At 38.2% G+C, this 27,820-nt stretch overlaps 1 protein-coding gene across 13 annotated transcripts in view; it reads right to left on the bottom strand.

The window, feature by feature from the left end:
• The window catches only part of FOXP2 (forkhead box P2), a 572,585-nt gene extending 545,288 nt beyond the window's left edge, over positions 1 to 27,297 (bottom strand). For 11 of the 13 annotated variants that reach the window (XM_047694958.1, XM_047694957.1, XM_047694956.1 and 8 more), the window contains exon 1: positions 26,950 to 27,297. The gene's annotated coding sequence lies outside the window, so the exon portion shown is untranslated. Of the gene's footprint in view, positions 1 to 25,676; positions 26,003 to 26,949 lie in introns of those variants that run through there. The other 2 variants (XM_047694959.1, XM_047694960.1) reach the window with 2 other exon arrangements.
• Between the last annotated feature and the right edge of the window lie 523 nt (positions 27,298 to 27,820).

The raw sequence follows: 27,820 nt of genomic DNA, 5'->3' as shown, positions 1-27,820 counted from the left end.
TATTATGGAGCTAGAAATAATACACTTAACCTAGAAATAAAGCATTATCTTACATTCCAATCAGGAAAATCAAAGAAGAAAGAATATTTAGAAAGAGATGCACAGTACACTGTAGTAAGCATTCACCTATAGTGCAATGGGAAGTTAGTGATTAAAAACATAAATCAGTAGTTGTTTGAAAGGATTTAACTGAAATGGAAATAATGTCTAAGAGATAACCATGTAACAAGGAAATGGGAAGAGTACTATGTATCTTAGTCCCTCTCATAATCAAGCTCAGAGTTATGCTTTGATAATATATCTCTGGGCTTTACAGAAACAGACACAAGAGATCCTTCAGAAAATCTGTTGCTAGAGTGCTGGCGAGGCTACAGCCCTCTCTATTACTCATTACTCCCGTGTAAGGCCTGCCATGAGAAATCTCTTAGAATTTAGTCCACACAATGACATTCCCTTTTCTAAAGAATGCTGTTCTTTCTTTTTCAAAGTGGATAATTCTATAACTAAGCACATTCCATTTTAACTACCAGAGGCAAAATAGGAGCTTCACTATATAGGTCTCCAGGTCTTTGGTTTAGGTAGTCATCTTTCATTGTTTCGACTTTGTATACTGTATCATGTGTCTGGATAAGCTCCTATAACCTTAGAAAACTGCTTCATAACAAACAACCCCCAACTTAGTGGCTTAAAACAACAATTAATTATTTATCATAATTCTACGAGTTAGCTGTGTGGTTCTTCTACTGATCGGGCATGGGCTCACTCCTGCAGCCACGTTTACTGCAGGAGGTCAGCTGGGGGCAGAACTCACTTGAACAGGCCAGATACCCCCAAGTGGTCTTTCATCTTCAAAGAGACTAGACCAGCCTTCTTCACACGGGGACAGGAGCATTCCAAGAACACAGCTCCAACATGCAAGTAGTTATCAACTCTCTACTCACATCACATTTGCTTGTGTCCCACTGGCCAAAGGCACACACGAACACAAACCAGAGTTACTAAGGAAGGGTGTGGTGGATACTGGAAGGGGTGATTCACTGCAGGCCATTACTGTAACAATCTACATAGCGGCTCCCTAATGGGGCCATTACTTCTCCTTCCAATCCTTCTAATACTTGAAGCATGTTATTCTTTAACAAAGTTTCCTTCCTATCTGCTCCATAGCTTATCTTTTTAAGAGCTAAAATATCCTTTATGGGTGTTCTAAGCTCATACTAGTCCAACATATCAGTGAATGAGTGCTTATGTAGGATTCAGAAGTATTTTAAAATTTAAAATGCACCATATGCCACAGCAAATGCTCACTCCTAAATTCTTAAAGCTCTCATGGAAGAAATAAAAATTCCTTTAAATTTAAGTGCAAAAGCCTTTAAAAACATTAGTGCCAATTAGTTCCCCCACCAGGAGGAAATACATCATTCCACTGTTGATGTCCCATAACCAAGTTATGGAGTTAGAGGTACTTTGTACCTCTATTCGATATTGAATGTATTATCACACAAGGATCCAAAATGTGGAGAATCTTAAAGTTAGAAAAAGAACCATTATCTTCTGATATATACACCAAGTACTCCAAAGAGCAAGATAAAAAAGATACTGAAAAGTATAAAAATGTTACTCTAAAAAACAATAAATAACATAAACAAAATAGCAAAAATCACCAAAGAAAAGGTAAAGATTAAAGAAATTCACTTAACTTGTTTCATCTTACAAGTTGTTAGTATTTTTTTTAAAGATTTTTTATTTATTTATTTGACAGACAGATCACAAGTAGGCAGAGAGGCAGGCAGAAAGAGAGAGAGGATAAAGCAGGCTCCCCGCTGAGCAGAGAGCCCTATGCGGGGCTCAATCCCAGGACCCTGGGATCATAACCTGAGCTGAAGACAGAGGCTTTAACCCACTGAGCCACATAGGCACCTATGAGCCAAAGGCAGAGGCTTTAACCCACTGAGCCACTCAGGCGCCCCAGTTGTTAGTATTTTTAAGATGTCCTATGATAAGGTAATTCAAGGATGAGTTGAAAAGGAAAAAAAAAAACTTTTAAAGACATGACTATACTTCTTATGAGGAGTTTTGATATGTACTTTTTATCCCATTGACTTTTAAAAAACAACACCCATTCAATTTCAATTCAAGACTGTAAGATTTTGTGAAAATCAATGTGTTTTGGAAAAGGATGTATGCACATGTTACTTGAGGAGTGGCTGAACAGGTAAGGTGGGGCTCTTTGGACTAACAAAATTTGCACCATGACTAGGGATAGCACACATAACCACAAAAAAAAGTCCAAACAGCCCTTCTGGCTGCAATTATGATGCCAAACAAGATGTTGTTCTGTGAATAGGTGGCAAAATGCTTTAGAGATTTTCCACCAGGGGAGACAAAATGTGGAACTTCACTTATGCACAGAAGACTTTTTTTTTTTTTTTTTTTTTGTTAAATTAGGCCAACAGCAGAGTTATTTTTAGATTACTTACTTCACTTTCTCTTCTTAATGGGCTGGTATACAAAATAGGACAGAAAATGCACCATATGTCACAGCAAATGCTCAAATCCTAAATTCTTAAAGCTCTCATGGAAATAAAAGAGATCTCTATCTTAAAATATGAGATTTCCACTCAGATGAAATTAAGTCTATAACTATTCTGACTGATATTTAACAGTTAACAAATAAATTATATATACCTTCTTTAAAAAACAATATTTTGGAGAATTTTTCTTTTAATCATTTTTAGTAAAAATAAATAAATTGTAAGAGAAGAGCTAAAGTGTGACTAAATGTGTTGACTTACATTTCTGATTAAAGGTTAACATTTAAAGCATACAGCATTTTCAAATCCTATAATGACTAACATAGCTCTTGATTTCCTAAAGTTACAAAATTTAGATGACTCATCTACTTGCTCTTTCATAAAATCAATGTCTGCTCAGTCTCAATTTTGTAGAAAGACAAACTTTCAGAACTTACTCTTTTGTACCTCAACACAATGCATTCTCATTTTATGACTGCAATCATGCTCCACAAAACTTAGTCATTTTTATTTACAGTATTGCAAATTATGATGAGATAGAATGCATGACATTAAAGATATCTATCCACATAATATATGATATTGTAATAAAAAATACAACTGATTAAAAGAGAAATTCTCCCCACTTTTATCAATGACATATATATAATTTAAACTATACTAAACTGGACTTATTTTAAAATAGATTAATAAAGTCAACAAGTAACATCACACAGCAAAGCATTCACCATGTTCTTTGTAATGTCCTGATTTTACCGAGCAAACAAAATGGAAGGACAACAAATATTTGGCACCTCTGTGGTGTTTAGACCATGGTCAGTTTTCAAATAGGATGAAGAATACAAAGTGCTTACTCCCTCAAAAAAAAATTAAGTAAAATCTCTAAAGTTTTGGTATTCTCTTGTTTATCATTTTATTAAATTATAATCTTGTGAGTGCTTCATATGTTAAATGTGCAGGCCTATTTGTTTTCTCTACAGACAGGGCAGACAAATATTACTAGATATTGTTCATCATTGTATGTAACCCGATTTTAACAAGATTAAATGTAGCAAATAAGTGAAACATCTTTAAACTAATATAGGTATTTAGATATAAAGAAATTAACTTCTACATAACTTTGGTCTGCTGATAAATTGTAACTTTTCAACAAAACAATTTTAACATATAACCTCAGTAGATAAATTTATAATGCAAATCTAGGAAACTAAAGAATATCATGATTGTTTAATATTGCTAGACTAATAGTATTAATGAAATTCTGTGTATACAGACCACCTTAACCATACATTCTAATTCTTATGTTTCAAAATACACTTAAATAATGGGCATTCTGAAACAATCCTGTACCCCTTAATTTTAAGATACAAAATGGAAGAATAATCAGGTCTAATGGTGGGAAAAAGAATGTAAGGCTAAATACAAAAACTAGTTCTTAAAAATTGAAAGAAATCATAACATCTTGCCAATAAAAGTATTAACAAAAGCAAAAACACTAAAGCACTAAAATCATAAATGGCTGCTTTTAGAGGAGAGTAGACTCTAAAATGGACAAGTTTACCTGCATCCAGAACTTTACCACATGTTGTGCCAGACACTGGTCTTGGTCTTAAAATAAAATTTCAGGTCTAAATTGTAGTTAAGTAATACTTTATGAAGTCAGGTCAATCAATTCTACAGGGACCAACCCTGGAGTAACAAAAAGAGACTAGGTCCCAACAATAAACATTATAATGCTAAACTTTTACTGAATATTCAACCTGGTTCATACTTTTTTTGGGGTGCGAGGATCAAGCAAATAATAAATGGGGCAAGTATATGGAAAACACTTCAAAGAAGTAGCAAAATATATTAACATTTTTATCAGGTGATACGACAGTATCTAAGTAGTTTTATTTTTGTCCTTGTCTAGTTGCTAAATTGACATTTAAATTACTTAACACTAATATCATCATATATTTACTTCAGAATTTTACTGATGATGACCTCTAAGTAAGTACAATGGACTCCCAACCTTCCCTATTTTATGAATAGACATTTCTAGGGCCAGACTAGGTATTAAAAATACCATTCCAGGGGCGCCTGGGTGGCTCAGTGGGTTAAAGCCTCTGCCTTTGGCTCAGGTCATGATCTCAGGGTCCTCGGATCAAGCCCCGAATCAGGCTCTCTGCTCAGCAGGGAGCCTGCTTGCACCCCCCCCACCTCTGCCTGCCCCTCTGCCTACTTTTGATCTCTGTCTGTCAAGTAAATAAATAAAATCTTAAAAAAAAAAACCATTCCAAAATTTGTTCTTGGTTTAAATCGATCCATTTTTCTCACTTGAAATGTAGCCCCTCCCATGACACCATATTGCTTAAGAAAAGTTATTACACACACACACAGTAACCACTTTTTGAGCATGTGCTTTTTATTAGAGGATCACTAACACATGCTCCCAACATCAACGAGCTAAAGAAATTGTACCACTTGCCAAACCTTTCTTCCACAGAGCACATATCGCCTCAGTAAATAATTATTTCCAGACAAATGGGATAAGGGATTGTGCTTCTTTGACTAAAGTATCCAATGTCTTCTCCTACCATGGAAGAAGAGGGAAGACACATGAGTATGAAGTATCTTCAAAACACTCTTCCTAGTGCTTCCTTAGTGCCTGAAACCTAGAAAGTCCAATATTTTCAAATTAATTCCCTCACTGTGCACATGTAAATTGAGAGCGGACAGAACATAGAGGCTAGTGTATTACAGGATCACAGCAGTGCCCTGTGGAGAGCTCTCCTCCTAGAATACGATGGTCTAGGCCATTAGATGCAAAGGAGAGGATTCCAATTCCAATAGAAACTAGTAATTAACTAGCCTTATCATAAAAATAGAATATCACTTCATTTCAGAACCAGGAAAATTGGTTTTTTCCTAGATTTAAAACATAGCCAAGTTTACAGTAAAATTCCTAGCTTAGTGGTAGGCCCAAGAAGAGGTCTCCGGAACAGTAGGCCCAAGAAGAGGTCTCCGGAACAGAGAACCCTGCAGAAGAAATTGCCTAATATGCCAAATTTAATGATACAGAAATAATTTCATCCAAATCCATTTGTGGAATGCAAGAAACAATACTAACAGGGAGTCAAAGTAATACCTAGAAAGGAGAAATCTCTTAAAGGAATTCATAAGACTGCTTACAAAACCTATTTCTCCAGAAAATGAGACTCCATTGTAATGATGAATCTATTAATCTAAAAACATCATGTTTAAAGCCAATCAATAAGGTCTAAGGCTTTGATAAATATGAAAAAGAAAACACTATAAAGCTGAGACAATCTTAAAATAAAGTGGACATCTACTTTTGCCATATCTAATAGCTTCAGAGAACTTCATGAATAAACAATTGTAACTTCACTTGCAAGTACCACAAACAAAATTCAAAATTAATTTTTAAGTTTCAGGTTTCAAGCTTCCAAGGATATACTAATTCAGGCAGAGATAGTATTCGACTTCTGAGCATATGCACAAAGGCAGATTTTCTTCTAAAGAATATTCCTACATCAGCTGTTTCTAACTTAACTGCCTGACCAAGGGGGGCAAGAAAATGAGGAACATGATATATTTGTTTCGGTATACTGTGTATTTTCCTTTCTTCCTGTTCCTCAGAATTCACAGGGCCCATTATGACAGATGTTCCCATAGCAGAATGGCTTGCCCCAATCCTAAACCTTGGCACTGTTTTTTTTTTTAAGATTAAAAACAGACAAACCAAAGCTGACAAACAATATGCTCCTGCAGGAAAAAGAAAAAACAAACACAAAAACAAAAAAAGGGGGGGGGGAGGAAAAAAGACAGTTAAAAGATCCACAGTCATCACAGAAGGGAGAGCATCTACTATCTGGCAGTTACTATGTGAGAATCTTTACAGATAATATTTTTAACTCACACAAATAATACCTTTAAACAGAATTTTCATCCATATTTTACAGATGAAAAATTTAAGTTCAGAGATCAAATAATTTGCCCAAGATCACACAGCCAGCATGTGGCTGAGCCTAGGATTTGCTCTCCATCTGTCTAATGCCAAGCCCTCCTCTTGCCATGGTGTTAAACCCACATCTCAGTTGACAAATATTCCTGCTGGGCCTCCACGGTGTGCACCCATGCTACAAAGAACTACAAAAGGAATAGAAGACATTGCTTCTGACCTCCATGCAGTGAACATCTAACGGGCATTCTGAAGATTCGGATGCCCAACCCATGAGAAGCAGTGAGGTATACGCAGAGGAAAGAACACTGGTGTAGGGAGAGGGAGAGGAATTCGCTTTGCTATCTCGTAGCTATATAACCTTGGGTAAGTAAGAATTGCTAGTATTTTCTCATCTGCAGAGATCCTGTAATATAATATCTGCCTTAATTATCCTACAGAATTAGTTTAACGATCCAATTAGATAATACAAGAACCTTAATAGCGATAAAATGTTTTACAAATAGGAAATGCTCGTACTGCTATTCAAGTGTCCATAGCTGATCACGGAACTTTGGGTAGATATCTGAATTCAGCAATAAAAAGATTGGCAGACTCACTTTTGTTTCCCCATGCTTCTGTTTGCTTTTTTCTGGCTTGCGAAGAGAGTTAATGCTCTAAAAGTGAGAGGCTTAACCAACTGGTTCTGGCTCTTGATCCCTTTACTGCCCCTGCAGTCCCACTAGTATTCTGAAGATGGCGCCTATGAGCACACACCACTTTCCCTTGCTACATCTGCACCTGAAGCCTGTCCAGGCAGCATGCTTGTTGCTGGGCAAAGGGTAAGGTAGCCCTTTTTCTCTTTCCTTGCCCCTTTATTTCCTTTTCTACCGTCTTCATTAGCCATCTCATACAATGAGAACATCACGCTCAAGTGTCTAGCCCACTCCCAAACCCAAAGCTGTACCTCAAATGGCAAATTCTTGCTCTCTGTCAACTCTACGAGAAAACCCATTTCCTGAAGGAAACTGGAGGAAGTAGGTTCCCAACCCGGTGATTAAAACATTCTCCTAGGGGACGCCTGGGTGGCTCAGTTGGTTAAGCGGCTGCCTTCAGCTCAGGTCATGATCCCAGCATCCTGGGATCGAGTCCCAATCGGGCTCCTTGCTTGGCAGGGGACCTGCTTCCCCCTCTGCCTCTCGGCCTACTTGTGATTTCTCTCTCTCTCTCTGACAAATAAATAAAATCTTAAAAAAAAAAAATTCTCCTAGGAGGTAAGGAATTTGTAAAACAAAAAGCCATTTAGCTGACTAGGAAGAGTTTCATAAACTAGGTTAGACTGTACCAATCACAAGCATATAAATAAGCTAGAGGTGCCTCGGTGGCTCAGTCCTTAAGCGTCTGCCTTGTGCTCAGGTCATGATCCCAGAGTCCTGGGATCGAGCCCCACATCGAGCCCCACATCAGGATCCCTGTTCGGTGGGAAGCCTGCTTCTCCCTCCTCCCTCTCCCCCTGCTTGTGTTCCCTCTCTCGCTATGTCTCTCGCTGTCACATAAATAAATAAAATCTTTTAAAAAATAAGCTAAATTAATTCTCCGCATTCCATACAGTATTAGAACACAATTTCCTATCAACTTCCCCATCGCAAATTAATAGATACAGCACATTCCCTTTCTGTGGGAAGAATTATTCCCAATTCCAAACAGCCAACTGACAAACTGACAAACAGTGGAAGGCCAAGTACACTTCAAATACATTTCACTGAAAAAGACTTACTGAAATACTTTAGATAATCTTCATTTTATTTTCTGTAATTTTAAGCCAACTACTACAATAATGCGTAAGTTGAGGTCAATGAAGGCAAAAACCAAAAACTTTAACTGAAATGTCACAGAAGCAACTTACACACAATTGGACAGACTTAAATATCCCAGGCTTTAAACACACACACAATCACCTCTATGTTTCTCTCTCTGTGTCTCTTTCCCCACCACTTGTCTCTGTCTTATTTTAAAGGAAACTAATAGTATTTTCTCCTTTCTACAGTTTGTTTTCTATATGTGACATTGTAGGTTTTTTTGTTTTTTTGTTTTTTGTTTTTTTAGATTAGTAACAGTAACGCAAAATGTGAGCTCGGTGGATCAATAAAAATATTGGAAGTAAAAATTTGTTAGATCTTTGGAGATTATTAATTTATTCTCTTAGGAGTGTATATTTTATATTTTAAATCAACTTTATTTCTGATGACCAATGAAATTTGGGTTTTATTTCAATTCCCTATTTTCCCTTAAAAAAACACGCTTTATAAATACAATGTAATATTTTGCTCCGGTGCTCTGGTATTTCTAAAAGTATGGTCTTCATACCACCTTATTTAAATCACATTTTCTAAAAATGCAGACTCCTGGCCCTTCTCTAAAACTACTAAAGAATCAGAGCAATCCAGGTTAGGCCTGTAAATAAGCATTTTAACAGTTTTTCCCAAATAATTCTTATAACCAGCAAGATCATCACAGATGAATTTTTCACTTATCTATACTTACTATGTTTCCTCAACAGCATCATCTATAACATTTTATAAACTTACTACGTTAAAACATATTAGAGCTCTTTATTTGAATAAATGTTTCTATCTTCTAGCAGTAAAGATTTCTTCAACTAACAACATATTTAGCTTGGTCTGTCATAATTTTCGTAGGTTATTTTCCAAGGGAGAATTCAACGGCCACAACAAAAACACTCTAAATTTACTTTAACTTTTACTGCTACATATGGAAATTTAAATTAACTAAGAACTAGTTAAAATGACTACATGTTCTTGTTGAAAATGTGACGAAAAATGACAAATCACAGTACAGTTCTTTATTTACAGAAATAAGGGTTATAAATAGACATAGTAATAGTTTTTTTTTTTAAGATTTTATTTACTTATTTGACAGATAGAGATCACAAGTAGGCAGAGAGTCAGGCAGAGAGAGAGGGGAAAGCAGGCTCCCTGCTGAGCAGAGAGCCGGATGCAGTACCCTGGGATCCTGACCTAAGCTGAAGGCAGAGGCTTAACCCACTGAGCCACCCCAGCGCCCGACATAGTAATAGTTTTTAAATCAAGTTTTTCTTCAATGTATATCACCTATGTTGTCAACAATAGTTTTTGTTTTGTTTTACCTCTAGTTGTATTCCCTCCTTTGCTTTTAACATTTTCCAAAAAAATAAATAAATAAATAAAAAGAGCACCTGGTTCCCAGAGGAAGACCAGAGCAGTTCATGAGTGATGCATATCTCAGCGGCCCCTTTCCCTGACTGCATTAGGTCATTTTGCACTTTCCGTTTTTTAGGTCACACAAATACTGTAAGTAATGTAATGAAACCACAGGCTTGTCTGTATTTTCTCATACAGCCAAGCCCTGATTCATAAATATTTCATTGATTGTTGTCTTAACTCTAAAAGAGATTGGCCTGTATTTTTCTTGCTTTATTCGAAACCTCTCTCTTCTAAAAGCGATTCTGATGGTGACTTTGGTAAAGAAGCACATACTACACTGTAAAAACGACTCTCCCTCAGTAAGATGGCAGCTGCCTAGGCCAATGAATCAGAAATGTTTCATACTCAGAAACAGAAAATTCATGTAGTTCTGAACTAAAATAATTCAAAAGAAAATTCAGTATCATATGACAGAGATATGTTTTCTGAGCTTTAAAATGACAAGAAAAGGGTTCACATAAGTACCCTTAGGTCAAAGAAAACAAGGAAAATTCAAGATGAGTTCACAGGGAAAGATTAGGAGGAATGGGTATTATGAGTTAGGTGGGCATCAAAAAATCACAAATTGCTTATTCAAAACATGGAACAGTGGAAGCAAAAAAGGATTAAAATTCCAAGGGAAAAAAAAAACAGAAATGATGTTGTTCAAAATACAACTCTTTCATACAATAAATAACAAATGTTACCTCAAATCAGGTCTCCTGTCAGAAAGAAAGATGTGTATTCTGAAGAGGGAAAAAACAAAAAAAAAAAAGAGTCCAGCTAGCTGAGTATTGTGGATTTGCCCATAGCAAGGAAGAAAGAACATCAAGGAAAAGAACTATTCCTCATTCTTAGTCTTTTCATCCATCTTCCCATCTCCTCCAGCTGAGAGTGTATCATCTACAAAGTTTATATCAAAAATAAGAACAGGAACATTCCCCAAGACAAACTCTGCAAGATTGGCTTTAGTTAACCTAAAAAATATAAATAAAGAAATACCAGAACACATAAACAGAAAAACCTAGCTACAGGGTCACTGTAAGTAAATACAGGAGGAGTTTCTCTTTACGCAAAGGCACAGGAGCAAATCTAGTTGAAGAGCCGTCTGACTGTTAAAGAGCCGTGGTGTGAAGTTTTCAAATTTCCCATTCCAGCCAGATACTCCACTCATCTAACTGTACCCCAGGCCTCTGGTCTACCCATACCCTCACTTGCCAGCATATATAAAAAGCTTTGAGTTGGGCCAAAGCTTTGTCTCAGACTTAAGGCTGCGCTGCTTCATGACTCTTCAACCTGTCTGGGGACCTTCCTGACATCTTTGTATTGCCCCGACCTCTGGAAAACTCATGTGAAAGACATTCTTGACTCACTATCTACACCTCTGATGACTCACCTGATAATTGCACTTTATTCACCAGATTTATGCTGTGATACTCATAATGACAAAAGTTGAGCATCTAATAAATTACTGGCATCCAAATAATTTCTTCTTCCTGACAGCTTAAGAAGCAGTGAGGAGAATTACTACTTTGGTCTGAATAGCAATGAAAAGGGAAGAACTCTCATGAAAGAATTTGTCAATTTTAAGCTCATTCCAAGCCAGCGTTTAAATGTGGCATGGATTTTAGTAACATCAGTAAAAAAAAAATGTTTATAACTATATGAATATGTATGTATATGTATGTGTGTGTGTGTGTGTGTGTGTTTGGCAAAATATAATCCATGTGCTAAAAGTGGCTCACTCCTTGATTTTGGGTGATCAGTAAGTTAAGAATGGTTTTTGAACAGCTGAATAAAAACCAAAAGAAAAATATTTTGTGAAATATGAAAATTATATGAAATGTAAACTTTACTGTCCATAAACAAACCTTACTATCACACAGCCACATTTATTCATTTAGGTATTGTTCATAGCTGCTTCTAAACTATATGGCAGAGTTGAATAGCTGTGGTAGAGACCTATGATCCACTAAACCCTATATTTACTATCTAGCCCTTTAGAAAAAATTTGCCATCCCCTAATATATGATGGCTTGGCATGAAACTCTAACATAAAAAATGGCTTGGGATAAATATCTATGAAATGATGAGTTACTGAAAGTGAAATTATGACCCTATGGCCAGCCTGAGAAGGCATTAAAAAGAAAAAAAATAGAATATAGTTAAAAAAAAAAATCAGAGTTACACAGGGATTATTTGACCTCAGAAATAATATCACATGTCAAGGACTAGTACAGAAACATGACTCAAAGCTTTAATAAATACTTAAAATGGGCTGAAGCAACCTCCTCCTCCCCTCACAAAAATCTAAGAATGCTTCAAGATCTTATTTAGGTATAAGAAAAAAATATAAAAGAAGACATGAGACTACTGTTTGGTGACAATGGTATATTATCAGATAACTGAGATGAATCTTAGGTGGTTTTTACATTCTCCACCAAAAAGGAAAGTGTTGAAACTAAAATGGAAAATCAGATATGATTAATAAGAAAATCAAAGCTCAGGAATTAATAAGAGAACAATGAAATAAATCACTTCAGGTATGCACGGCCAATGGAAGACAATCTCAGGGTATTAAAAGTAAATGTTATAAGGGCACCTGGGTGTCTCAGAGGGTTAAGCCTCTGCCTTCGGCTCAGGTCCTGATCTCAGGGTCCTGGGATTGAGCCCCACACTGGGCTCTCTGCTCAGCAGGGAGCTTGCTTCTCCCTTTCTGCCTGCCTCTCTGCCTACTTGTGCTCTGTCCAATAAATAAATAAAATCTTTAAAAAAAAAAAAAAGTAAATGTTACAACAGAACAATACTGATAACCTGAAGAATTATAAACAACAGGAAAGCAGACACAATACACAAGAGGGGCAAATGCTACTTTCTTTTTTTAAGGTAAAAGGATTCTAGAAAATGAAGATCAGTGATCTTGACATTATTCCTCAACAAAATTCTAGAACAGGTTACTAAACAGATGGTTTGTGAGCATTTAAATTAAAAAAAAAAAAAAAAAAAAAAAAAAAGAACCTGCCATGGATTTGTTAAAAATAAGCCATGCCAAACCTTATTTCCTTTTCTGACATGTTACTAGATGAGTGAATCAAAGAAATACAGTAGCTATGTAATAGCTAGACCAAGAAAAGCACAGACAAAAGTCTCTCATGGCCAACTTGGGGTATGTCCACTTACTATCTGTGTAACTTTGGGAAAATTTCTTAACATCTGGGATAAGAGGCAAATTTCATGGGTCTCTCATGTGTCTACATGTGTTGTGAGCAAAGGCACTGGCAGATTTGTTCTAGACTGTCTTTCCCCAAGTGTTTGTATAGCAAATAGCCTTTGCAGAGAGAAACAGTATCTCCCCATGGAACAAAGGGGAAGTTTACCTACGGTCTGTTACAAAAGATCTGGGTTCCTAAACCTGGCATCCCACATCCGTGAAATAACTCACTGAGTGTGCAGCATGAACCTGAGCCACTCTACAGAACTCCTGTAGGACTTGGGCTGGGGGAAGGGGGGGGGGCAAGGAACCGAAAAGAATCAAGAAGTTCACACTGCTTGCTGTAAGGGCAGTAATAAAGTCCTCTGCCTCTGACCTCAAAGTCTTGGGTCTTCCGCAAGCATCCAGAAAGCAGTGTGGCTACTTTGTTGGCTTGCAAGGAGGGTGAAATTTCAGATCCTTCACAACTCAGCTTGCCATTTGTAGCATGGGGAAATAACAGAACCTCCTTATAAAGGTATTATTAAGAGTACATGGATTAACGCACACAAATTGCTTAGAAAATGCCCATTTAAACTACCTGCTCCATGAATGCTATCCATTATTAAGATTGATTTCCAATGTTTATGGGTAGGTAAATAATCACATCCAAAGGATTAATGACAAGTGAAGGAAGCCACGTGCACTAACTTTAGTCAAGGCTCCATTCTTAACCCTATTCTGCTCAATGTTTTTAAAAAATAATCAAATAGAGCTACAGAAATATATTAATCAAACTATGGATGACACAGTCGCTAACACAGAGCATAGAATCAGGATTTTGTTTAGATCTTGAAATGTTGAGTAAACTATAAAAGAAGAATTTAAAAGACAAATCCTACTTCTAAAATAAACTAATCAAATTGTTCACTCTTGGCAACTTCTATAAAGTGAATTACAACTCAAGTGACAATGCAGCATGACTAAAAAAGTAATTGCTATTAGGTCAGAGGGAAAAAAAGGTAGAGATATATTTTCAATGTGTTCTGTTCCAGTAAGGCTAACTCTTGGTATGGTATTTAGCTCTGCGTACATTTTAAAGGGAAACTCTGGCAAACAGAAGCATACCCAGAGGAGAGTTATCAGAACTGTGAAGAATGAAATAAGTTCTTATAGTATATAAAGTATAATGGGGGAAAACCTGACTTCTTTAGCTTGAGAAAGGAAAGATTTAGCAGAAATGAAAGCTTTCAGACATCTCTAAAGTCATCAATGTGAAATACTCTGTGTAAATTCAAAGGGTAGAGCTAGAAATAATGGCTGATTCCACTTCAGTAAAAGGAAGAACTCCTAAAGAATTAAATTTGTTCAAATGTTGGATGTTAAGATAACAAATTTTTCATTCATGGAAGTTCCTGAAAGCCACTAACCCGAATTATGACCATGGGTACCGCCTCCTTCACATCCAGATGTCCTTTGACTGCTCAATTCTTGTCTGTTAAAAAAGCCAACCCACTAGAAGTTTCTCCAGGCTTCTTGTCTGCTTTCTCTCCTATCTTTCACTCCCTGGTTTCCATTCCATTTCAACTCAGCTAGCCCCTTCGAACTGACAATTTGTTCTTAGCAGCCCATCTGACCCTTTGATTCTCCTCAGATATTCCCTTTCCAATCACTGCAGCCCACAGGCAATTTGACGAAGGCTCCTGGTTGAGAAACCCTAGGCCCATCTCCCGTCTGGCTTGGAAGGGAGGATGGAAAATCAGTTTCATGATCTCAAAGGCTCTCTTCATTTCTAGGGCTCTCTGATTCTTCTTACTTCTTTTGCCCCTTACAGAAATTGGTAGATGATCTGTGATTGAGGAATAAACAAATAAGTGAATGAATAAATGAAAAAAAAATTATTGAACAACTGATGATGAGCCTCTTTCTTCTTTAAAAACTGGTTACCTGAATGGGTCTTATATACTCCAAACAAACAGATGACAAGGGGTGAAAAGACATGAACAGTAAGCACCCACGGGAACAAGGAAAGCAAATATGAAAGCAAGAGAGACTGGGGGTGGGAGCAGGAGCAAGGGAAGAGAATTATGGTAAAAACCCCCAAATTAATTTTTAGAAATGATTAGCCAGTAATGTCTCTTGTTTGGAAGCCATGCCAATTTATAAGGCAAAATAAAATTTGAGGCTATATAAAAATATATTTGAGTGGAAAATGAGAGGATTCTAAACTCCTAAGAAATTACAACGGGAACAAGCAACTACATTATTGCAGAGAAAAAATAATACACCACAACAGTATGAACGAGTCTCAAATGCATGATGCTGAGTGAAAGAAGACTGACTCCGAAGGCTACAGGCTATATAATTTTATTTATAAGACAGACTTGAATATGGTACGTGTATATACAATGGAATATCATTCAGCTATAAGAAGGGAGGATATTCTGCCATTTGTGACGGACAGCATGGATGGACCTTGAGCACATTATGCTAAGTGAGATAAAGTCAGACAAAGCCAATTACTGTATGATATTACCATGTGGAATCTAAAAAAGTCACACTTATAAAAAGTGTGGTTACCAGGGGATCGGGGTTAGAGATTAACTGACTTTATTGAAGGGTTCAAACTTATAACTTGTAACTTGCTTGTAAATAAGCCATAGAGATCTAATGTATCATGAATATAGACTACAATGTGGTACTACAATTATGTAATATGATAAAGATCACTACAATGGCAATCATGTTATAATATACAAGTGTATCAAAGTAATACACTAGACCCCCAAAATTTATACAGTATAAAAACTTGCAAAAAAAGGGGGGGGGGACTTGAAAGGGCAAAACTATAGGGACAGAATATAGATCGGCAGTTACCAGGACCTAGAGGACGAAAGGAGGTTTTGACTAAAAGGCACATGGAAAAATTGTGTAGCATGATGGGACTGTTTTATATCTTAACTATGATGGTGATTACACAACTATTTATGTTTGTCAAAATTTACAGAACTTTACATTAAAGGGGGGTGAATTTTACCATATATAAATTATCTTTAACAAAAAATGGAATGAAACTAAAAGCTTCAAACAACATTATGATGATAAGTAATTAAAATAGACACAATATTGTCTATTTGTCTATCAATAGACACAAGAAAAGAAAATTACCAGAATCATTTCTACAATATAATAGCCGTTTTGTTTTTTTTTTTTTTTAAGACTTATTTGAGAGAAAGAGCACATGAAACTGGAGAGGAGCAGAGGGAGAGGGACAGAATCCCAAGCAGATGCCCCACAGAGCAAGAAGCCTGTTGCGGGGCTCAGTCTCAGGACCCTGAAATCATGACCTGAGCCAAAACCAAGAGTTAGATGCTCAACCAACAGCCACTCAGATGCCCCCCCAACATACTTTCTTAAATGAAATGTTAATACTTTTTTTAAAAATACATTTTTTTAAAATAACTAAATACGTTTTTTAAAAAATAACTAAACATATTTTTACTGTCTCATGAATAGTTAACATGTAAAAATAAAATTATTCATTCACATTCCATTTCTTAAATATCCTCTCATAAGAAACATAATCCTAGGAATAAGAAAATAAACATTAAATATTTTTCTTAGTTATGTATTCATAGCTTGTTACCATATATTCTCTTTCATTGTACATTTGCACTTAAAATTTGATCTTACATATTCAGAAAAGCAAGTTGTCTCTCCAAATGAAAACAAAACTTATAACAATGTTCCTTTAATATAGCAATATGAGTAAGCATGTACTTAGTCATATTTTAGAATCTGGCATCGTTACAGACCAGTGGAAATGATATATTTCCAGGATACAATTAAAAGGATATCAAAAAGAACAAATCTGTAAAATTAAATACCAATTAGACGTAACAAATCACTCTGCCTTCTTCTGTTTGCGGAACAGTATGAGGAACAGACATGTAGGGGAAGGGACAGTTTGACATTTATGAATATTACAAAAGAGCAAAGAATTAGAAGGATAAAATAGCTTAAAAGCATGCTTTTCTGGAAGTAATATTATAAAGTGATCAAAATTATAGATTTAAAATTATTTTATTTGGGACAACACGAAGTCAGGCTGTCCAATGAATTCTATTTTAAGTTACAGGAATATACATTCTCTAACAAGGTAAAACACATTGAAATGTGCGTATTTGCAAGCTTACATCACTGTTAGAAACTCCCACAATTTATAATCCCTTACCTTCTGAGAAGTCTTTGTTGCTATTCTCCTTGTTTGTCTGCATAAAGACAAACCTTTACCGCCATGAGAAAAGCAGCCAGAATAAACAGAGAGAGCAAACTTTGCATGATGGGAGGGCACACTTCATGGGGTGCATACACCAACTGTATGTGTTGCACAACTAGGGGATGGGGCAGCAGAGCAGTGAAGACTGATCTAGGCGAGGCTCTAAAAACTTTTTAGCAGTAGCCAGGAGAAGAAGAAAGATGCCTCAAGAGATTTGGGGCAAAACTTCCTATGTGGCACACTGTATAAAACCGTGTCACTCCCTTTAAGCCAAACTACAGCAAAGATATGTAGTATTCCTGTAGCTGGGAGTTGTGTTTCCTTTAAAGCAGCACAATGCATAGGCTGGACCATGTGGCAGCCCGACATTTTATGTGGGTTCTAAAAATGTATGTCTGTGTGTGTGAAGTCCATCAAAAAGGGGAGCTCTAATTTTAAAAGACAAAGTTTATCAAACAGCTTATCCAACTCCACACTTTATTTCTGGATTGGTGACGCCTCGAGCTAAATATATGAATGAGCACAGGACCAAAGCAAAATTGTGAAGAAATTAATATTTTGGAAAGTTAATGACATGCACTTCAGGGGAGAGAATGCCAGGGGGTTATTTATTCCGAAGCTCTTACCCCAAACGTGATCAACCCCATGTGAACTCTACTTTCTTTGCTTGTCTCAGTGTTCTGGTTAAAGGAGAGGAGGCTCCATTCCTGACAGAAAAGGAGGAGTGGTGTGAAAACACCCAGCAGGCTGAGGTAATAGAAGAATAATACTTTTGGATTTTAACTGAGTCCCCCTGAGCTGCATAAGCAGTTATTTGTGGTAACCACTGTTAGTTTTACTTGTTTTTATTTTACGAAGTATCTTTTTCTTCCGTTTATTCATTTATGTGTGTTTTTATGGCAGTAAAGGGAGAACATGTTCACAGCTTCAAATTTGGTTCTATGTATTTCAAAAAAGACCTTAACTGAAAATAATCTAAAAACTAATCCAGGCTCTTTTTAATTTTGGAGGAAATAACCTACTCAACATCACACAACAGTCATAGACAGACCAAGGACCGGAATGCACGTCTCCTGGCACTTAACACAGAATTCTGCAGAGTCAACCAAACTGGGTATTTTACCAGCTGTAATAATAATTACACTTTCCAGAAGGATCCATCTTCCTTCACATTCTAACATGCATTATGATTAGCAAAGAAGTGCTTTAATACAAAATTTCCAACTCAGAACAAGGAAAGGCGAACACACTAGAACAGCCAGATGCAACATGAAGGACACTGGGTGTCCAAGGAGCCAGAGAAGAGTAGCAGAAGATGTAAGTTAGTAATTTTTTAAAAAGGGAAAAGTGGGGTAATTATGTAATAAAAGCGCACTTTGCCTTGTTTCACAGTTTTCCAAGGGCTACACATTCACTGATGGTATAATAAAGTATCAGAACGATTTTGAAAGATTTCATAATTCAGTCTGGAGGAGGGAGGAGGGGAAAAGAAAAATGAGAAGGGAGGCCAGAAAGAGAACCCTCCTTCTTCATTATCAATAGAAATGATAGAGACTCCTTTTCCTGTTCTCAAGGTATTTAAAATAAATCTGCTAAGCAAGTTAGTGTGTATTTCAAATACGGACATAATATGTGAGAGGGAGATCTACAGAGCCTCAGGTTTATAAGAAAATAATCAATGGGGATTAAAGAGGGCACTTGTCATGAGCACCAGATGATTTATGGAAGTGTTGAATCACTATACTGTACACCTGAAACGAATATTAGTTAACACGGTATGTTAACTAAGTGTATATAAAATAAAAACTTAAAAAGAAAATAATCTGTGTATTTGTTCGATGTTTTATGGAAAGTTGTATTACTAACCCATACCTTAGTTATGGGTCCAAAAGCAATATGAGCAAGCTCAAAGTGAGATTTTAAGTTTGGAGAGATGGACCTTCCATCAAATCATAAATCCTCCATCTGCTCTGTTTAAGGATAGATACTGAAAGAATGAGACAAAAGAGAAGTTGGAAACTTATGGTGTGTGAGCCAATGCAAAGAAGGAAAGCCATCTAAACCCAAAGGTTTTCAGAAGAGAACTTGGCTTAACCGAATTTCCCCCAATCTTCCCTACAGACAATCCCAGAAACATTTCATATGTCAATGTTGTATCCATAGTGTAGCCTTTAGAAATATCGATGGAGTCTATTTATGCTATTCATATTAAAATATAATTATGAAATAAATGATTAAATGTCATTTTGACTAAACTAAGCATTATTATATTGAAGCATTCAACTATTGAGCATTTGTTGTTATCCAGAAACATAAACATCCATTCACACCTTTTAAAAGTTAAGTGCAACATTGTTTCTCAGATGGGAATAAAAAAGAGATACAAAATACTGAAATAGAAGCATATCCACCAGAGAGCAGAGCCACATCTTGGTCAATACAGTAGTGAACAGTTTTCCCAAATGTGATAAAGTATAAAATAAGTGTAAGGTAAAAAATAATTTCAGTCACACAGAAAGTGAGCCACTGATAGAGACAGAAGTAATTTCTTGTACCTCCAACAAGTCATTCATTCTTTTTTTTAAATTTTATTTATTTTTTTCAGTGTTCCATAATTCATTGTTTAAGCAACACACCCAATGCTCCATGCAATACATGCCCTCCACAATACCCACCACTGGGCTCACCCAACCTCCCCCTCCAAAACCCTCAGTTTGTTTCTCATTCATTCTTAGCTGCTACCTAATGCAAGGCACCGTTCTAAGCATTGGGTTAGAACAGTGAACAGAACAAAATCTCTGGCTCCACGGAATGTACGTTCTCATCGGGAGGACATATGATAAATAAACAACTTCTAAAAATGTCAGTTGATGGGGGTGCTGTGGGGCAAATGAATGTATGGTAAAGGTGGCAAAGCAAGATCTATGAGGATTCATTATTTTATACAGGACAGCCTTCTCTAATAAGGATATGTTGGAGCAGAGGCATGAAATCCGTGAAGATATCCGAGTGTAGAGCATTTCAGACGGAGAACACAGAGAAAAACTCTGAGGTGGGAATCAGCTTATCCTGTTTCGAGAAATATCAAGGAAGCCAGTGTGGCTAGAGTTGACCGAATAAGAGGAGAACGTTAGGAAAGAATGTCAGATAGGTAGCAGGGGTCAAATAACATGGACTTATATAAGGTCTTTGTCTTTTATTCTCAGGGACATAAGAAGCTGCTGGAAGGTTTATAGAGAAGAGTGACATAATCACATATTTTTAAAAGATCGCTCCGCTGTGTAGGGAAAAAACCGTGGTTCCTAGAGAGAGAAGAGGGGAGATAAATAGCTACTGCAACATTTCAGGGAGGAGATGATGGTCTATCTGATCAGATGGGCAGCAGTGATGGTACCAACTAAATGTACAAAACAAGATTGGGGAGGGGTGGGGCACTTAGCTAAACTAAAGGCAGACAGAGAAAGGGAAAAAACTGAAGACAAAAAGTAAAGAGTTAGCTAAAGGCATACAGATATAGATCAACCAAATCCTGGAACATAACTTTGGGTGAAGTAATGGTGAGGAATAGTTCTTAAGGATGTTGGGTATCTTTTTTTTTAAATGAGATGATTTTATGACAGTCTACATATGCTAAGATGTTAAGCTATTTGGATTAGTGTACTATAAGTTTCTCCTCGCTATCTGCCAGTGAGAAATTTTATAAATGCTTTCTCTGAAATATGTCTACCACTGATTTTTTTTCTTACCCCCTAAAATACACTTTAAGAAAGTTTGTTATTTTCTTAAATTGAGAAAAAGTTGCAAAATGATGGCTGTAGTTGGGTATATGTACCAAAATAATACAAAACTAAAAAAATACAAAAAACTCTCACAGAAAATGCCGTTATAAAAGTTAAGAAAGAAATGAATACCACAGAAACTTTACACTATTTCTAGTAGCATGCCTTATTTGAGGAATTCAAAGTTAATTTCCTTAACTTCCTTAAAAAAAAGTATAACATTCTCATGACATAAATCTTTTAAGCTTATGTTAGAAAGATCTTTAAAAAGAAACACTAAAAACTTAAATAAATTTTAAGTCAACATTATCTTCCACAAAGTATATTTTAAGCCTTCCAAGACAGAAATCAAGAGAAATTAAGGAACATTAATAAACTAAAAATGCTGAGAGCTTTTAAACCCCTGGGGATTCATTTGTTTCACAGCAATGTGCTTCACAGCACTTAAATTATTTGCTTTTGCTAATAAAAATAGTATGCCATAGAGAAAGGAATGAAGACATATTTATCAATATAATGGGAAGGTATGTTCTAGAGATCCCTGGTAGATTGTAGGAAGAGGGAAGTATAAAACTGAATGGGAAATTGAATTAAATTGGTAGAATATAGGTCCAAGAACACCTATTTCAAATATCAAGGAATTTAGAAGGTTGAACCTAGGCCTGCATAGATAATTTATGGAAAAAAATGCATTTTAAACAAAATTTTAGATAAAATTATATAAATTGAAGTAACGTAGAATTTCAATTGTTCATAGAAAGCCAGTTGGACAGGTAAAGAAATACAAGAAAGAATAAACAAAATTCATAATTACAAAGTGAAAAAGTATTAGGATCCAAAGCTGAAAACATTAAAATAAAATGTAGCTTTGAAAATGAAATGGGGATGGTAACAGTATACCTCATGTCTGAAGCCTGATACTCTTAATTTGGCTGCTTGGCAAAAAACTGTAGAGATAAACACAAATTCCCAGTCACTCCAATTACAAAATTGAGATTACACTCCTAAGAATTAGAACAATACTTAAAATACCACATTTGAGAAAACAGCAAACGACTGAGGCATCTATACAGAGAAAAGCAGTTTTAATACATACCGAAAATAAGTCACCACATACATATAGGTTTATTTTTCATTTTAATATTAATAGTGTTGGAACATAATGCATCTAAATCTTCTTGAAGGACCTCTCTCCAGCATTTCAGTGTTCTAACATTAACCTTTTAATTAGTCAGAATAATTCTTCACATTTCACCAAAGTTACTCTCTTTTTTGCTTGTTTTGTCTGGAAAAATGGGGGTGGGGTCGGATAAATACACTGAGCAGAGCAAATAAGTGTATACAAAAATACATCAGAGGCAATGACAAGGCAAAAGTCAGCAAATGGAAGTAAGTGCCCATTTATTTTAATAGGTAAGAATACCCACAGAGAAGAATATTCCACAGGAAAGAGTATTCCACTATCTGAGAATTTACAAAATTCAATGGCAATGAATTTTCACATAAGCAATGCTGATCTTAAGAAAAAAAAGTAATGGTATTTTTAGACAACTCCCCCAAACTATGCTTAGTCTGCTGAAAGAAATATAAATGGGGTCCACTTGCAAGTTCTGAAAAACAAATGAAGAAACCAAAGTTCTAGAACAACTCCATAAAAAGGCAATGAAAAGGACTTAAGCCTCATGAAGAAAAGAAAAAAAAAAAAACCACCTCTAGGAACCTAAAGTATTTTCCTTGATAAAGACTATGGAAGTGACATGACTGGAGGCCAATTATATTAAGAGATACACAGTTGGATCTAAGAAAATATTTATGTCATCTAAAGAAGGACTAGAACTAAAGTAAACTATGGCATATATCATTTGATTTAGGCATTAGATTCTCTGTGGATCATAAGCCCCAAATATGTTTAAGGGAAGTTGCAAACACCTGGATTACTTTTTCAGGCCCTTAAGAAAATACTCAACAGTCATTCTGGGTTGGGTCTGATCAAGTTTGTTAGAACTCTATGAATTAGGGAGTACATAAGTAAGGTTACTTTGAAAATCTATGTAAATCTTAAGCTCTCACTGGGCCTGATTTAAGAAAAAGGCTTTCTTTATTCAAAGGGTAGTATGAATCTGGGCACTGGTTAGAATATTTGAAATTCATTCAATTATCACTAAGAGTACTACCATCTATGAAAAGTTAAAGAAGTCTACGGCCATACCACCCTGAACGCGCCCGATCTCGTCTGATCTCGGAAGCTAAGCAGGGTCGGGCCTGGTTAGTACTTGGATGGGAAAAGTTAAAGAAAAAAGAAAAAATAGTTTGAGGGTGTCAAGAATTAGTATTCGGTAATTGTAATGAAATGGTTATTTCTGAATTCAATGGTGATTTGCAATTTTGTCTAGCAACAATCAGGTCAAGAGAACTTTTCAGTGACATTGTCTACTTACAAGTCAGTGGCTTCTTTCTAATTTAATTTAGAGAGGCAGAAAATACATGACCACTTCCATCATTCAGTTTTCTATCAGTATTATAACTAATAGCTGATCTATCATGAGACTATCAACACAGAAATAGACAAGGGTGATGAGGCAGAGCCAGCTATAAATCCTTAAAAATATCACAAATAATATGCCCTTTATGTAATTGAGTTCCATATCCCTCACATTTTCTCTTGAAATAAAAATGTCTGGTAAATTTGTCTGGCTATGTTCATTACACTGTTATATGCCCTATGAGTCTCAGTCAAACCATGAAGTTATTTTCACATATTTAAATATACTTTTCATAAAGTATAATTCCAATAGCTATGCAAAGAGAGTTGGTCTGTGTTTTTTAATTCTTGCTTGTACAAAAGGAATAGAACTCCTTACAGGTTATCTGTAAATTTAATGTTCACCTTTTTTTCTGATTTTTATGGTGTGCCACATACAACAATCCCCCCCTATTTAGCTTTCTAGAATATTACAAGGATTCATTTTGTTAGTAAAAGTAAAACCACTGTACTATCATCAGTGCAAAGAAATAAAACTTCAATGACAGTTTATTTAGACACAACCATTAACAAATCTATTCATGTCCTAATGTAATTAAAGGTCTCTTTCCACCCAGATTATGAATTCTATGAAAACAATATTCAAGTCTAAAATTTCCATCACTCTGATCCCAAAATATTAGTTAAGAAATTTTGATAAACAGTTAAAAATAGTTCATAATTGTTATTTGTATATAATTTCCTTTGATTATTCTAGCACCCATTGTAGTGCAGTGGTAAAATATTAATAATCTATGCATAAAAAGAAAGCATGTATTGTACTGTTTAAATTGAATGATAAAAAGTATTCTCTTAAAAATTCTTGTATTCTTATACTTAATAGTGAACTTTATGCTGATCTTTGAAAATTGAGTGTCCTCTCTCCCTTACCTATAGGCATCTATCATCAGGTTTCCAGTCTCCTCCTTAAAAGTTAGTAACTTAATCACAAACATTTATTTCACTCAGTTTTGGATAACAATGAAATAGTGGGGTTCTTAAGCAAGCACTGAATTGAACAACTACTAAACATGGGTCTAGTTAAGTAATAAAAATGTAAGGAAGGAAGGAAGGGAGAGAGGGAAGGAGGGAGGGAGGGATAGAGAAAGGGAGGAAGGAAGGAAAGAAAAAACGACTTTTAAAAAGCTTCAAAACTAAAATGAAATTTTACGACGCTAATGATCATCGTGTATACAACTTTATACCCGCTTTATTAATGGTATACACAAATAAATCAAAATTGTAAATTAATTGTTTAACACTACTAAACAAACATTACATTTTAAAATTCCACTACACTGAGAATATACTTCTCCATAACTCATAGTGACAGAAAAGATAAACAGGCCCCTTGACAACTTAAAACATTTCCCGAGGTACGCCACAACGCAAGAGGAAAAATCTGAAAGCTCATCTCTGCTTCAGTGTTGACCTCTAACATAGACTTGCTAGGAACACACCCCTCCTGTCTCCACCGCTGCCTAGCCAAACGACCTGGGTGAGGAGAGCGTGCAAAGATGTGCCTTCCAGGCAAACTTTTGTTTTCTAAAAGTTAATCTCTCCAAATACTTCCAGTTGGAAAACGTCCACTTCAGCTACTTGACACCAGGGCGTCACTTTCTCTCCTCGGCTTACCTGCTCCTACTTAATTATTCTTCCAAGTAGACTCTGGGCATGTTGGGGAGGTTGCTCTTTAAGCACTTCTGAATCCATGATGACTGTATAGGTACACATCTTACACACTCCCACAGGTCTTTCACACCCTTTTTCCCTCCGGGCCGTTCTCAGCACTCACCCAGGCCACGTCCGGAACGCCTGCCCACCTGGGAGCAAACAGTACTCGAGGAATAATCCTCAAGATCAAGAAACTGACTGGATTTCAACACGTGGTGAGAGAAAATGGGGGGTGGGAGGGGTTGAAGCATTACAGATAGCAGCTGTCCATTAAGTGGTTTAAATCTGTTGGTTAAAAAGCTGAATAAACAAATACCCAGATGGGTCTAGTTCTTTGGGGATTTCGGAGTCTGAGGAGAACCCTGGGCCAGGGTCCCCTTTGGCCTCTCTGGAGTCGTCCCTACGCAAAACTCGCACCGGTTGCGCCCTCGAAAGCCCCAAACTCGCACGTGTCCTTCCCCTCCCGTTCCTCCTAATCGGTGTCACCCCCACGCGCCAGGTGCCCTGAGAGACTTACCTACGAGATCTCAGAGTCTGAGGATAGTAGGGCAACTTTTCCTCCCTGCTCTACACAGGCCCAAACGCGCTCGGCAAGCGAGGGTCCACGACGACACTCAGAGGTCGGGGCGTTCGGGCGCGTCCTGGCCTGCAGGGCGGGGAGAGGCGCTCGGGAGACACGCGGGCGGCGCGCAGGCGGCGCGCGCGGGCACCCAATGGGTCCCGCCGTGCAGCCGCCGCACGTGAGCCGCGGCGAGCGCGAAGGTCCGTCGGGACCCGAGCTCTGCCCGGGTCACAGCCAGCCCCGCGCTCCCGACTGCCCTCCGCTCGCCCGGGGCCTCCACGGACTTCCAGGTAAAAGCCAACCGAGAAGCCCTCCCTTTCTCCGCAAGGTGCCCGCGCCCCTCCCACATTCCCTCCCTAAAGAACCGGGAGGTGCGAGCTTACCCTAAACCCACCCACAGAGTGAGGAGACCTTCCCAAAGCACAGTAAAAGTAGGACTAGGTGAGATCCGGGTGAAGCAGGTCCTGCTGACTGTGGACAGGGCAAAGAGCGTGAGCGGGGGCAGCAGTCAAGATGCACCATAATCCCGAAGAATCACTAGGGGCCAGGAGTTTCTTCACTCGAGAAAAGGAGTGTTCCCTCCCCGCCTTTAGTTCCCAGGGAAGTACTTCTTAAATGAACGCTGAAGCGCCCAACTTCAGAGACGGACGAGCTGCATGCACTTGCCCAATTGAGTAAATAAAGGTCAGCAGTTGGATCAATAAAGTGTGTGCTTCCAACCGCCAGATGTTTTTACTGTTGTTTCTCCTCCCAGGGGGGAGGGGGGAAGGGAGGAAAAGGAAGAGACAACAAACAATAAAAATAAAAGAGTAAACAAACACACATCTGGTGTTTCGACACACATTCTCCTCCAGCCGCGGTCTCTCTGGAGGAGGCAATATTTTGCATATTCAAAACTAAAAACCCTACGTGAGCCAACGGCAATCTCCCCTCTGTCGATTCTCCCTTCCCCCATCACAATGCAAAATGAAAAAGAACAACAAGTGGTGATGTTGGGTCCGGAAGGGGACCCCGACGCTGAGCCGAAATTTGACACATGTCACACCCGCCCCGCCGCACCGAGCGCTGCGGCTGGGGCGAAACTTTGCCGCCGCCGCCGCCGCCGCCGCCGCCGCCGCGGGAGGAGCGCGCAGCAGAGTAAAGTCGCAGCCCGGCCCGGCGTGGAGGTGGCTGGGACGGGGTGGGGTGCGGAGGTGCAGCGCGCTAGAGTGAGGACGAAGAAACTTACCGCGACCTGGGACGCCTGGGCAACGTCCCGGGAGGTGGCACCCGCGGCGCCGAGGCAGAAGCCTCCAAACAACACACCCACGAGCGAGTCCCAGCAGCTGCTGCCGCGAGTGGGGGGCGCGCCCAGGGCGGGGGGGGGCGGGCGGAGGAAGCCGCAGCCAGCAGACGCGGCCGCCGCATAAATAACCGGGACGGGCGCTCGCGGGCGGGCTGCGGGTGGCGCGGGGCTCGAGCCGGGGCGCAGCGGCCGCCGCGGAGCTGCACGCGCCAGCGTGTCTCGCGCTTTCTCGGAGGCTCGCGCTGTCTCGCGCTGCCGCTCCCCCCACCCGGATCTGTGTGTGTGTCTGTATGTGTGTCTATGTGTGTGAGTGTGCGCTGGCGGGCGCGCGCACCCGGGCCGCGCGCGCGTGTTGTTGGCAATGCAAACTGTACACACACTGCGCGCGGAGCCGCCTCTCTTCCGAGGGGCGGGGTGGGGGAAGGGAAGCCTCGGAGGATTCTAAAGTAGTGCTGGGCCACTTGCTTGTTTTGTTTCACTTTGCGTTGTTATTGTTGGTTGTTGTTGTTGTTCCCAAAAGTGGTTTGGAACCAGCCGGTTAGAATGCCTGTCGCCCCCATCCACCTATCTCCCCCAGTGCCCCAACATCTTAAAGGGAGGAGAAACGCGGAGCAGAATATTGTTCGGATTTGCAGTGGAGCCTCCTGGCTGACGTCAGGTCCACCTGCTATGTAAACAACTCGCTGGAGAACTTGTTTGTTCGGCGCCAGATCTTCCCCCACCCCCACCATTCTCCCCACCTCCAGCTCCGCCTCCTCCCGCTCGGCCCAGACGGCGCGTCGAGGAAGGGGGTGGGGAGGGAGGAGAGAACAAA

This window comes from Lutra lutra, chromosome 11 (assembly GCF_902655055.1).
Source record: "Lutra lutra chromosome 11, mLutLut1.2, whole genome shotgun sequence".
NCBI classification, from domain to species: domain Eukaryota; kingdom Metazoa; phylum Chordata; class Mammalia; order Carnivora; family Mustelidae; genus Lutra; species Lutra lutra.
The sequence above is the reverse complement of the archived record's forward strand: the minus strand, read 5'-3'. Positions and strand labels throughout refer to the sequence as shown.